The sequence below is a fragment of the Diadema antillarum genome, unplaced genomic scaffold (genome assembly GCF_040938485.1).
Source record: "Diadema antillarum isolate AM-2024a unplaced genomic scaffold, OU_Dant_1.0 seq00000889_RagTag, whole genome shotgun sequence".
Lineage (NCBI taxonomy): Eukaryota > Metazoa > Echinodermata > Echinoidea > Diadematoida > Diadematidae > Diadema > Diadema antillarum.
The window spans coordinates 2,048,620-2,062,059 of record NW_027271753.1 but is presented as its reverse complement, the minus strand read 5'-3'; the positions used below and the strand labels follow the sequence as shown (position 1 = coordinate 2,062,059).

Below are 13,440 nucleotides of genomic sequence, written 5' to 3'. Positions count from 1 at the left end.
GAACTCAACGCATAGTCATACGAACAGTCATAAGTCTTGTGGGTTCATCAATACTCATGAACCAAACATACATATCGATGTACAACAATCTGAAAATTCACAACATAGATCATATCTCTTCTTCTCAGACATCATACTAAGTTTATCTAGGAATTATCGCTGCTTGAATGGTGTGGGGATTATTTGAGGCACCCTCTCACATACAGCATGGTAACATTCACATATTTAACTTAAAAAAAAAAAATCAAGAATGCATGCCCCCAAAATGATAGAATGAATATTGGCAGTGCCCTGGACTTCTCTTAATACTACTACAGCTTAAAACAAATCTGAGGGTTTGTAGCATTTTCCGCCAGGGTAAACTTGCAAAACAAGTTTTGTCAAAGTTGAAAGAACACAAATGTAAGCTTGATAGGTGCAGTAAAACTTCAGCCAAACATATCCATGGCTTTGAATAACTCAAAGGGCTCCTCTTGGTCCACACTTTTTCAAACAGGATGGTTCTTAGGCAAACTGGATTGCCTCAGGCCAGGTATGGTATGACGTCACGCCAGGCGGGAGAATGGGGGTGTAATTGCATTAGGGGTCGCGAATGCTGGAACTGGCCGGGGGAACAGCGCGCTGGCTTGGCAAAGGGCCCTGCATGCAAGTATGTTTCGCCGCAAAAATGTGGCCGTTAACGAGATGTACTAATCCTGGGTAAACCAATTTAGTCTCCCTGCAGACGCGTTCCATTGAGACCGGGTCAAGCAGATTACGGGGTAATTACCGCTCAGAAAGACCTCCCTTTAGGTGACAAGGGGGTTATTTGCACCAATACATGAACGTATGAGAAATACAAAAAAAGACAAAAGCATTGTGTGAAAGTAGAGAGAGGTCAAACTTGATAAGATATCGAAATATAACAAAGGATTACAAAGCATTTAAACAAATGTAAAACAATTTGGAAATGCCAAAAAAAAGTTCACATTCTAGAATCACAAAACTGGGTCAAATATGTGTGCAAGGTAACTTTGACACATGGATGGAAGCAGTAACAGAAAAGTTGGTCAGATTTTTATTTTTTGGGTAGATGTTTTTACTAATTTCAGAAACATGCTTCTCACCCTACAATCAAGACAGCTTTGCATTTATCAACTGAAAGTTGTTTGGAAACATAATTGTGCACCATAAGTGAGTTGATAAATGAACCAAGTGTCAGAATCACCAATCCTGCCTTATCCTACACTACAGTCAGGGGAAAATGTCTTTAACCTTTTGTGTGCTGTACTTGAAATGGCACTGAAAACCCAATAAGAGTTGTACACACTGTCCAAATTCCCTGGCACAGAAAGGGTTAAAGAGGCAGAGGGTGAGGTTGATTGAGCAGACCATCTCTGAGACTGACCTTGAAGTTTCTTGAGGACAGCCACCTCCATCTTGAGCACCTGTTTGGGCTGGAGGGCAGACTCCAGTTTGACGGCGACCAGCTCGTCCAGGACCTGGTCCAGGGCTTCGTAGATCTCACCTGTTGGCAGGGGAAAGATGGGATGGTCATGTGACTGTCGTGCAACTGCTACGATCAGCCAGCTGTTTGAAACAGATTGAGCACATCGCTGTTCCATCTTCATTCATAGCAGACTAAGTAACCAACGACAAGCTCATGCTCGTTTAAAGGCCCTGAACTGTTTTAAGAAAAACCACCAATGGTTCTCCTTATACTGCAGAAGAGGTGATTTAACTAGATATTATTTATCATATACATGAGGGATGGTACCAACAAATTTTCCTCCATAAGAAGAATAAATATGCGTTGATAAACACATCATTGATTCAGGTATATAAAGTATGATCTCACCTAGCAATTTATCAAAATCATGTTTGTGAGTTTCACGCATATGGTCTTCATTTTAAAATACAATGAATAGTTCTCAAAATTTTGTATGACATTCATGTACTAGCCCACCACTCACTTAAGTTTGCAGTGCCTACTAAACTCGACACCTATGTGGTTTTCAATCACTCTGCCCACATTGAGAAAACTGCACTGTCTTGAAGTGGTGGGACGTGAGCCATCTGCGGCCAGGTGAATCTCGAAGGCAAAGGTTGCAACTCTATTACTGTGGGGGCGCTTCACACGACTAATTAGTCCTCCCAGGAATACTATCAAGGCTTGGGTCTTGAGTGGAGGCTAAACTGTGCTCGCAGTCAGCCGAGAGACTGACGTGATTGGGCGACTAATGACTTGAGCAGTTGTTATTCTTTGACTTAATGAGAAGATGAGGATAAACTAGGTCTTGGGATGCTCTGATGCTCTTTGTAAAAAAAAATAAAACATTTTTAATATCTCTTCTCCAGACCCTGACTAGACTACATCCTTTTAGCAACTCTCCTACAACAAATATTGTAGGCAACAAATTGCCAGTGATAAATAACCAGGTCAGGAGCTGGTATAGTTTTTTTTTTTATCTTTTTAGCTCAAAAGACTAGACAAATATCAATATTATGCATTTAGGATTCATATCACATTCAGAAAGCACAAACACAAAGTCATCTAACTTACCGAAGCCACCACCGCCAACTTTTCTGGTCTAATAGATGAAAGGAAAAGAGGAAAGAGACAAAAAGGGTGCCATTAGTTGTGTACATCTAAACAGACTAAAAAACACACATTGCTGGTGTGTACTCTAATTGTACCAGATGAGATGAAAAGCTGTTCTATGTGAGATATTTGCAAACTAGAATACATCGTACAATGTACATTGATTGGGTTCATCTTTGAATTGATTGTACAAGGCTTACAGTTTGTACAAGGCTCTGAACTTACTGATCCAAACTGTCATATCAATATTTTTGTTGTATTCCTATTAAACTGCAGGCTGCTGCCTCAATCCTTTGACTCTTTATGAAACATCTACTATGTACATCTGAACAAATGTTATCTAGGCAGGCAATCCAGTATACTCTTCATGAACACAAATATTAACCCTTTAAAATTATAAAATTACTAAAGAGTTTCCCTATGAATCAAACTGCTGTTACTATAACTGTACGCAACAACTTTGGGAAGATCACAGTAGATAATTTGTTGTGAATGTTGATCACATGAAATGTTTTGCTGACAATATTTGTAACATGCATAAAAACAGTCAAAAGTCCTTTTATGGGTTGTCTTCTTTGCAACGATTGTAAGGATATCACACTGCTTAATGAGTGCTTCTTGAGTTCTTAAGTGTACACTAGTTACTCTGAACAAGGTCTGTGATAAACAGAATAAACATAAGGTAGTACATGTAACAGTACTTCAAAGCACATCACAGCTGCGCTTGGCTATGGGAAATTTCACTCGCAATCCATCTAACATTTTGTGTACATGAACATGATGTATTTCAGAGTGAAATATTTGTCATAACACCAAGCTGTTAACTTCACGACAGAAATTCATGTGTCACGCATCCTGTGAGTGAATTTGTTATGCCAAGATGAACACATGTTTTCTGTTTTAACCGCAGGATGCTACATGTACTCTTCTAGGAGCTGCAACTTTAAAGTGATATACAATGTATATTCAACTTCATCACATGTTCAAGCTGGCTATGATAAAGATGGCAAAATATGAAAACACAAAGAATGGTACATGTTTAACTGAATGGAACATAAACATAATCATGGAACTGACTTTTATTTCATGAAAATGTGCTGTACATAACCCAGCTATGATGGCCATTTGGGGAAATTAGGTAGTCATTGCTGAATAATTGGCCAAAATCATGATTTTCACAATATCTATAAGTACAAACAGATTCGAGAGTTTCAAGGTTATGGCATCACACCTCATATTTTCTCGACCTCAATGATTTGTAAAGACGTACCCACATATAATTTCTCACATTTTTAAAATAAAAAATTGACATGATTTAAAATTTTCCTCGCTGCAAAGGAACTCAACTGCACATTCGGCGTATAGGTACTACAAATGTAATTAAACAGTGAATCACAGACAAAGACGGTGGGAGCTGTATGCCTTATTTTATACAAGTTGTGTATGCCTACTATTACCCATTGGGGAAATAGTAACATCAATGTCTTCCAGCATGGGGCATACAGTGTAGCCAGGGAGGTGAGACTCTATTTCTATGCCATGTGCTACAATATATTCTCTCTTTGGATCTCCCTCCCCAGTATATCTGCTGACATTTACATAGTGCTGTGTAGTGTTCATGGCCACTGTTGATCGTTCTAGCCCTTCCTATGACCCCTGTGTGTTAGACTGATTCAATCCTCACTCTCTCTACCAATCCAATCTATACACAGAGTACATCAAAATCATCCACTGAAATAGGGCTTGCCTTACATAGCTTAGCAGTACTATCAAATCAACAATACCCCCCATAAAAAATGAATTAAATAAAAACCTCGCAAAGACAGATACAATGTAAGTTGTAATCTGCTAGCAGACGAATATAGAGGGATACATACACTAATTCCACACATAATACAAACCTATTTCCGACACCATCTTAAAAAGAGCACTATTTGTCTACAACATATCAAATCAGAAAATTGTCAAACAAATCCCCCCCCCCCTTCCCACGGAAAAAAACCCCAAAAACAAACAAAAACAAAAACAAACAAAAAACAAAAACCAGACTAAAGGAATAGGTTTGGATGCAGAAAAAACAATGAATACCAACAGCAATAAAAATTGCAGCACAGGGTGAATGGTTTGTGGACAGGTACAGAATGATACCCTACTGTCCCTAAAACTACTGTCAATTAAATGTACAATATATTCATTCTTTCCATCTCTGATTGAAAGGATGACAGCTCCGATTATGACTGAACATCAAAGATTCCATTAAATACACTAAAAACTTACACTAAATAATACTACTCTCCAAAAATAGACAAATAAACATGATATATACGGGATGAACTTGACATGTGCATTGGATTTATGCAGACACTTTCCCCTTCTCCCCATCCTCTCGCTATGTTCATCCAATGTTAATACGGCTGAAAGAAAAGAAAGGTCGATTAATCTCTCTACCCTTCTAATTAAAGCAGAAACAATTTAAACCTGAAGATGTCATTAAAAAAACCCCAGCAGACTGATTACTTGTTTTTTGGTCATTCTGATTTTTATCTAGAGCTGTCTTTAGTATGCATATCCTCTACTGAGCAAGTACTTGTGAAATAAGGTCGGAGTCAAGCGTGCCATCCTCAACCATCGCTCCTTGAATATTCCGGAGGTTTGCATTTGCACTGCCAATAACACGGCAGGCATACAAAATGTACTGGATGAGGTAACTGTACTGGTTATCACGGGCGCACGCATCTTCACATAGGATCTGGCTGCCTTGAACGTTTAATGCACCCTCCTTCATAAACAACCGACTTTATCTCAACTGACAGATTCTGAATGTAGTCTCCTATCAACATTCACCCACCCTACACTGTCTACAGTCTGCAGATTATATTCAGCAGAGAGGTGTATCTACAGGATACATGGTGAGGTCGACCACACCACCATATTGTTATCATCTGAATCATGTAACACAGAAGAACAACATTCTACTCTGTGATAGTGTAAATGTACTGTACTCTTACAAACTGCAGGACACTTAAAGGGGATGGCTAGTAACCGATCAGTGGGAATCAGTGGGAATGCCGAGGGATGATTGTTCCGATCCTTGTGGGATTCATTTAAGAGTACATTATATATCTACTGTTGTGTGAAAATTATTTGCTTCAGAATGGTCTCATATTCAAGTAATGTGTAGATTAATGCCCCGTCACTGACCAGGGACGCTTACCTGGAAACATTAAACTGCACATTACTTGAATATGAGACCATTCTGAAGTAAATAATTTTCACACAAGAATAGATATATAATGTACTCTTAAATGAACCCCACAAGGATTGGAACAATCATCCTCCAGCATTCCCACTGATTCCCACTGATCAGTTACTAGCCATCCCCTTAAAAAAGTTTAATGGCACAATAAAAAATATAAAAAGTAAAGATTTGGCCTATCTGTTTTTGTGGCTATGTCCCCCACATCTGCCTCAGGCAGTGTGCATATTTAGAAATAACATGCAGCGTTGTGATATACCAAGGGCAATCTCACATATGAAGTGGCTGATACACCATGGAAAAAGTCAAGTGCATCCCTTTATTTGTCAACCTGGTTCAAACCCCTCCCTACCCCTCCCTTCCCTCTCTTATTCACACAGATCTTGACCTATCGTTAACATGAGCATCTAGAAACTAGTCTAGCCTGCAAGACTTCCTTCTGCACTGAGTTATTAACCTCATGCCTTTATGGCTTGTCATCCACCCATTGTAGTTCTCAGTGCTGGTACAAGACTAATTTATCAGCCCTGGGGTGACAAGACCTTGTTTCTCAAAATCATGAATTTTCAGGAGAGCAAAGAAAACTTTTTATTTTCACAACATTCTTGAAAAATAGCATCAATGCTGCTGTCACATAATGTAATAAAAAATTGTAATGGATTACATAAATACAAGTATAGGGTAATTATGTTTTGTTTGAAGAGTCAAATCAATATCTTTTATATGATATTCAAAATTGGATCAGATTTTTTTTTTTTAAAGAGATATTATGCCATTTGAAATATGAGGTCTTTAACCTGAGGGATGTTAAGAACTATGCAGAGTAGGGTAGAGACTCTTCCATACTGTGGTTGGGTGTGATCATCTTTCGAAAACAAACGTCCCAGGAGTGGCCTTGTACGTCAACAAGTTGAAGAAAGAAAGAATCTCCTAGAAATTTTCAATGCAGAAAGGTTTTTACAACATCCAAACTTGGAAAGGTCTTACGACATCTAAACTCATGCATATATACATGTATATAATAGGAGAGTAAAGTGCAGAGGCCACGGTCTTAATTCAATCCCGAGCCCAGATGGGGCTGGAGATTGCGTCGTCACAAACTGGCTGTGTGCTAACACTCTCACTCTTTCTACATCGCCCAGAGCTCCGCCACGCAGAGCCAGACTATCTGTGTCTCATGAGTCATGCAATTAAAATCTGATGTACGTGCTTATTGACTCTCTGTGTGGCCTTTTGTCTGTGGGACCTCTTATCAAACAGCTCATCACTACATACCGGTACTTCGTGATTATCATGGTCCGTACTTGAGCCATGTTTCTTCCTTAAACATGATTACTGTCTGAACTTAAATATCATGTGGGGGAGGAGGGTTACACTGGCTGTCCCCTTTTCTAGAATTGCACGACTTCAAAATCAAATGTTCACTCACAGGTGCAGCCTTTTATATGAGATGATTCTCAACAGAAAATCACGATGGTAAACACATTATGGTGAAAATATGCTCATCATTGAGAAATGGTGGAGTTGAAAATGACCAAAGTTCATCATTACATTTCCAACATCATTCCGATCTAAAGAAATTCAGTTAAACCCTCACCATAGAATATTGCAGAAAATGTTCAGCAAAACATTTACAATGAAATGTCTGAAAAGGAGACTAAGATAGCTGCCCATCCTCAGGCCATTTTTGTCTGATATACGTTTGCTAGTTACCAGTAATTGATCCCCTGGGTCTGGAGACAATCCAATAAGTGTGCACAACTAATGTTTGAAGATTGTGAAAGACCAAATGTTTAGTACGACATTAGAACATAACATGCACATATATACTGGTAGTAAATATGCACGTGAGCACTAGACAGAGTCGATGGTCTCCATGTGTATAGTGCTGAAGTTTCCAGTAAACCGGATGTACACAGTGTCGGGACAATAGAGGGCTTCTCAGTGTATTGAATGAGAAGCATATAAATACTGTACATACACTCATGTTATGCTTTGTTGTGCATCAGATGGGTAATCTTACATGTATGTTCATGTTTACTTAGCAATGTGTGACTGCACTCTGCACTCTAATGTCTAACCCCACCTGGGGCTCTGTGATCATACTGCACATTGGTTTCCAATTATATCTGGTTGTCATGGTAGCAGAAGTAATTGGGCTGCAAAACCTGAACAAGTTTTTTGATACATTGCAAAATATTCCTCCTTGAACTGCAACACTGTAGACATCTGCTGACAATGGATGTGATTTCTCATGAGAAGCACAGTATCTTTTTTCCTTTTATGATATTTTTGTAAATTCATCACTGAACATCTCCGTAAATGATCAATTTATTTGCGTTACACATCCCTGTGTCTTGTATGTGATCACATTTGTACACTGTCCAGAAAGGAAACTCTAAAGCTATGCTTAACTAGAAATGTCGCTATGGCGACTGGTATGCCTCCGCCATAATGCATGATTTTCCTAATAGGTCTAGATAGTACATGTGGACAATGTGTGATTACATTTTCACAAAACTGGCAAAATATTGAAATGACAAGTTTGTCACAAATGTGTTGAATGTTCACCTTCCTTGACCTTGGTTAATTGGATGAATAGGAGAGCATGTATTTGGGGATTTAAGGACTTTAACTTGACTTTGACCCATTCATACATTTATGCATTGAGTAATTTTCATGGTACCGGTATGGAGAAAAAGTGCAATTTCTGTACTGAATAGTAAATTGTTACCATGCTCATCTGGCCTTTGACCCTAAAATTCATAAGACACTAGTAATCACTTTCAGGTAGAACATGCATAAATATGCAGTAAGTTTCATGATAAATTGAGCCACTTCTGAGATATGGAGGAAAAGTTAATTCAGCACTTTCACTTGATCTTTGACCTTCTGACCTTTGAGGCAAAAAAAGGAAAAAAAACCTCTCCAGAGAATTTCTATTAGGTTATACATGCATACACCAAGTGTAAAAAAAAAAATAATAATCCTGCTGGCATTGCATGAACATGAGGGAAATACATTGTAGTAAAATTTTGAAGAGTTGCACTTGACCTTTGACCCCTGACCTTTGACCCCATGAACCCTACATTCCTTAGATAATCACTGCCAGTCAGTACATGTATATACTATGTTCCACGAAGATACAGTTCTGTACCTTGAACAATTTTCCAATTTACAGAGAAAAAAAAAGAAGTTTTAATACTTTTACTCGACCTTTTGACCTTTGACCTTTGACCTCATGACTCAAACTATCACCAGAGAATCTAAATTGGGTAATACATGTATACACTAAGTTTCAAGAAAATATCTTCTGGCATTGCATAGATATGGTGGAAATAGTGAAATTTTATGTATTTGACCTTGACCTTTTGACCTTTGACCTTGAGCACGTGCACCCAAAAGTTGATAGGCACAACTTCACCCCCTAATACACATACATGCCAAGTTTCATTAGGATACCTCAACAGGTTTTGATAGTTACCTTGTCCACAAAATTCATTACGGACGGACGGAAAGACAGACGGACGGACGGAAGGACAGACGGACGGACGGACGGACGGAAGGACGGACGGACGGACGGACGGACGGACGGACAACCCGAAAACATAATGCCTCCGGCACCACTTCGTGGCGGAGGCATAAAAACACAGCGCTACCCAACTATTTCTGACTTGCATACATGTAACATGTTCACAATAAATGACCACAAAAGAAATCATGGCACAGTACAGCATAGCTGATGAGTACTCAGTAAAGCAAATATTTTACATAGTTTGTACGTGATGCAGGAAATTTCTTTTCTGTGAAGAGAACTGTTGCATGTTAAATATGCAGTATCCACGGTCACAACTGAAATGCTCTCAGATGATGATTGGTTCTTGCATGGCAGTAGCCATAGTAACTAAAAATAATGCCCATCTGTACCTTGCATTATCAACAAAGCTCTTCATAAAGATGATCCCAAGATGTGATTCAAACTTGCCCTAACACACAATTCTAAACTTTATTTGTCTACAGACAACCTGATAAGGTACCACTTTCTGTCACATACTTGTATTCATACTGCACAAGGCATGATTTAAAGGTACAGTTTACTTTTGCAGGGTGGTCCACAACTTGAAATTTTAGCATGTTGCAAGCTCAGAATCTAAGAATATTGCAGAAATTGAATATGCGCGGAGCGCACACGATGAGTACGTAGTACGCAATATTTTGCTGCTTATCTCTCTTTGTGCTGCTTACATTCAATGTTCTCTCTCATGTTTTGCACACAAATATCTAAAGTACCTGGTAGTTTGATGTTTCTTATGTTATGCACATGTTTTACACATTTTTTAATACTTTTGCTTTGAGCTTGTTGTAAATTCTTAAGGATGTTGCATAGCATGTTGCTGGCTTTTTAGGATGTTGCACAAGAATTTTAGCATGTTGCAGCGACATGCTAAAACCCCTTGTGGACCACCCTGCTTTTGGGAGCAGTGATATTAAAAATGTTCGAGATATCACATTTGATGCATATTTGTAGATCAGTTGTATCACAAAACATCCTATCATGTAAAAATTTTGCAATAAAGCCTAAAATATAAGGAGATATCACTATTTTTCTCAATAAACCATAAGTGTAGATGGTTTAGTCCAGAAACATTAATATCATAATCGTTGTTCACATTTTGTATACAATATTTAACATCAATTATGCTGATTCAAATTTTTACATCGGTTGTTTCTATCCCTAACTCACATTTTAGAACTATTTTGAAGCACTAAAGCTGGATTTTTGTTTCATCTGCAAATGGTAAATAATGCCTTTAAGCAAACTCTGCTCCATCTCTCATTGACTCTGGGGTAAGTTTGACCTCATTGCTGTTCTTCGGCCTGATAGTTCTCTTTAAGAGTCTCGCTGCGATGCAAGGCCAGGCGCTGGAAAATTTCTGCCGCGCTGATAATGTGTGACATTTGTCGTGAGCGCCACAGATGTGCGGGAGAGAAGTGCCAAGTGTAACAGGGCTCGGAGCAGGCCACAAATAGACATGCATCTCCGTGCATGGATGATTGCAATAGCACCTCGCAGAATGTGAGTTCAAAAGCATGTTGTCATGGCAACTTAAAGGTGGTCCTGACCCTCACAGAATATCATTTTGAATATAATGCCGTAACGTGGAAGAAGCAGATCAGTGACATGCGGGAAAAGATGGAACACACATTGTATGAAAGAGCTGACCAGCCTATAGTTAGTACATTGTGTACCCAGTATATGTCATCCAACTTGGCTATGGGCATCTTGAAATGACCATTCTGTTCTTGTCACAATAGCAATTCCTTACATATTTTTTTTTTTTTTTTTTTTTTTTTTTTTTTTAGGGGGAGGGGTTCTTTTATTGGCATACACATATATCATACAATTTTTCTGAAATCAAGGGGAAAGGTATAACCTTCCTACATTTGGAAATATTTATTATTGTATATCTTTGGAAAAATCATCAAGAAGTTGCTTGTTTTTCATTTTGTACTCTTTGTACCAATAATGAAGTTGAAAGGTTTCTCCCACCCTGTTCTGATGTTGACTGCTCGACAAATTGTCAAGACAACATACAAACAAAATGTTACACCTGACATATCAGTGGCTGCACATCATGCACAATACTAAGAAAGTAGGGCAAAATATTACATAGTCTTCAGAGCTTTATTGCTACATATCACAAAATACAAGCAAACAGTACGGATGTGAGTAACATCGATAAGGACTTTTAATAGGAGTGAGAACGGTAAGGGTGGTGTTTGGGGGTACTGTAAAAAAATTATATCATTTTGTGTTCATGTACAGTAGAGTGTATCCCTTTGTAACGTTCACTCTGTTTTTTGTTTCATGTTTGTAAGGTTTATGATCTGTATCTTATGCTCCTTACCTGGTCGAATAAATAATAATACTAATAATACATTGTAAATGTGGAAATTCTCGCATGAGTAATTTTTTTTTGCGCTCGCCTGGATACGATGAATTTTGTGTTTTTAATTTCATGGATGGTCAAGACAATTGAATGAGCACTTCAAACAGCTCACAGCTGCCACAGCGGTTAAAGGTTTTGGCGAGACATACTTCAGTAGAAAGTACATAACTAGTCCGCATTACGAATGCAAATTCACACGTATTACAGGACTGGCAAATGTGCAGAAACCTACAAATAACATATCGATGATACCCCTTCAATGTATCTATGTTGATATCAAAGATTTTAAAACTACAAATAACATATTAGTTATACCCCTACAATGTACCCACCTTTGCAATTGAAGATATGAAATAACATCACGCATCAAGCAAAAAATGTGCACGCTTTAATTTTTGTGCTAGTTTCATGTTGCAAGAAATGCATGTAATTTTCCACCCCGTGAAAATGTCCACTTTACAGAAATTGAAGTGTTTTGGGTTTAGTAATATTTGTGGATGCACAGATTCAAAACCTGCTATTTACTGATAACAGCTAATAGGTTGGATAGCTTGTGATGGATCTTCACTACACACTGGATGAAAAGTTTAAAAAGAATGAGGTACAGGTACTTGTAGTAATCTAAGCTTGATCCAGTACGGCTTTATACCGGATGAGGTGCAAGCGGTGAGGACTCGGTTACTCACAACTTTCCATCGATCTTTCACGATGGCCCCCGGATGCAGCAGGTCCTCAGCCATGGCGACCGCCGCTTGGTATCCAGGTGATGGGGGAAGTTACTGCTACGTGTGGTCCTCACCCCACTCCTCTCTCTGCATCCTGGAAGGAGACGGAATCAGGTGGATCAAAAAATGAGGGTTAGATGGGCATCCATGACATGTACTCAAAGTTTGACAATATTTCAGCAGACTGGATACGTTTCTGCATCACAGTGTGGCTCATCTTAAAACAGTCCATTCCTTTACGCCTATTCCTTTAAGGCAATTACTGCAAACAGCTGATCAATCGTGTAGAGAAACTACATTATACTCAGCTATGAGACACTGATAAGGTTTGATTTAAACAAAAAATATTATGCTCCTTACAGCTAATGGCACAAAACATAACTTATCAAGGACCAGGGTCCCATTTCATAAAAGATGTTAGGATCATCTGGATGGCAATTTTTGCTGGAATGGCAACTTCACATAGCAATGGCCAATTAGAATGCTGAATTCTTATCATTACCATGACAATTGCCATTCCAGCAACTTTTTATGAAATGGGGCCCAGGTACCTTCATTAAATAAGACAAATTATTGCAAAAATAAAAGGTCTCATTATTTGGTTTTCTTTCTATTCACCATCTTGAGTATGCCTACTACATTACCTAACAAGGAAAAGTAGAAATTACGCGGTGCGTAATATATGTCCCCGCCGGAAGTAGCATTTAGTAGCAAAATGTACAATATAGGTAAAAAGATCAAGGTCAAAGAAGTCAAAGGTCAAAATTCTATGTAGAAGTTTTGAAGCCCTCACCTAGTGCCATCACATAAAGCAAACGGAATCGAAATCGGGTTAGAAATGGCGAAGGAGTAGCATTTTGTAGCCAATGTACAATATAGGTAAAAAATCAAGGTCAAAGGTCAAAGAAGTCAAAGGTCAAAATTCTG

The 13,440-nt window shown here is 38.5% G+C and overlaps 1 long non-coding RNA gene across 1 annotated transcript; it reads right to left on the bottom strand.

The window, feature by feature from the left end:
- Positions 1–1,386: 1,386 nt before the first annotated feature.
- Positions 1,387–12,590, bottom strand: LOC139740879 (uncharacterized). Its single transcript, XR_011711594.1, has 3 exons — positions 12,475–12,590; positions 2,543–2,570; positions 1,387–1,507 (listed from the first exon to the last, which is right to left on the bottom strand). It is a non-coding gene; the product is annotated as an uncharacterized lncRNA (long non-coding RNA).
- Positions 12,591–13,440: the final 850 nt, after the last annotated feature.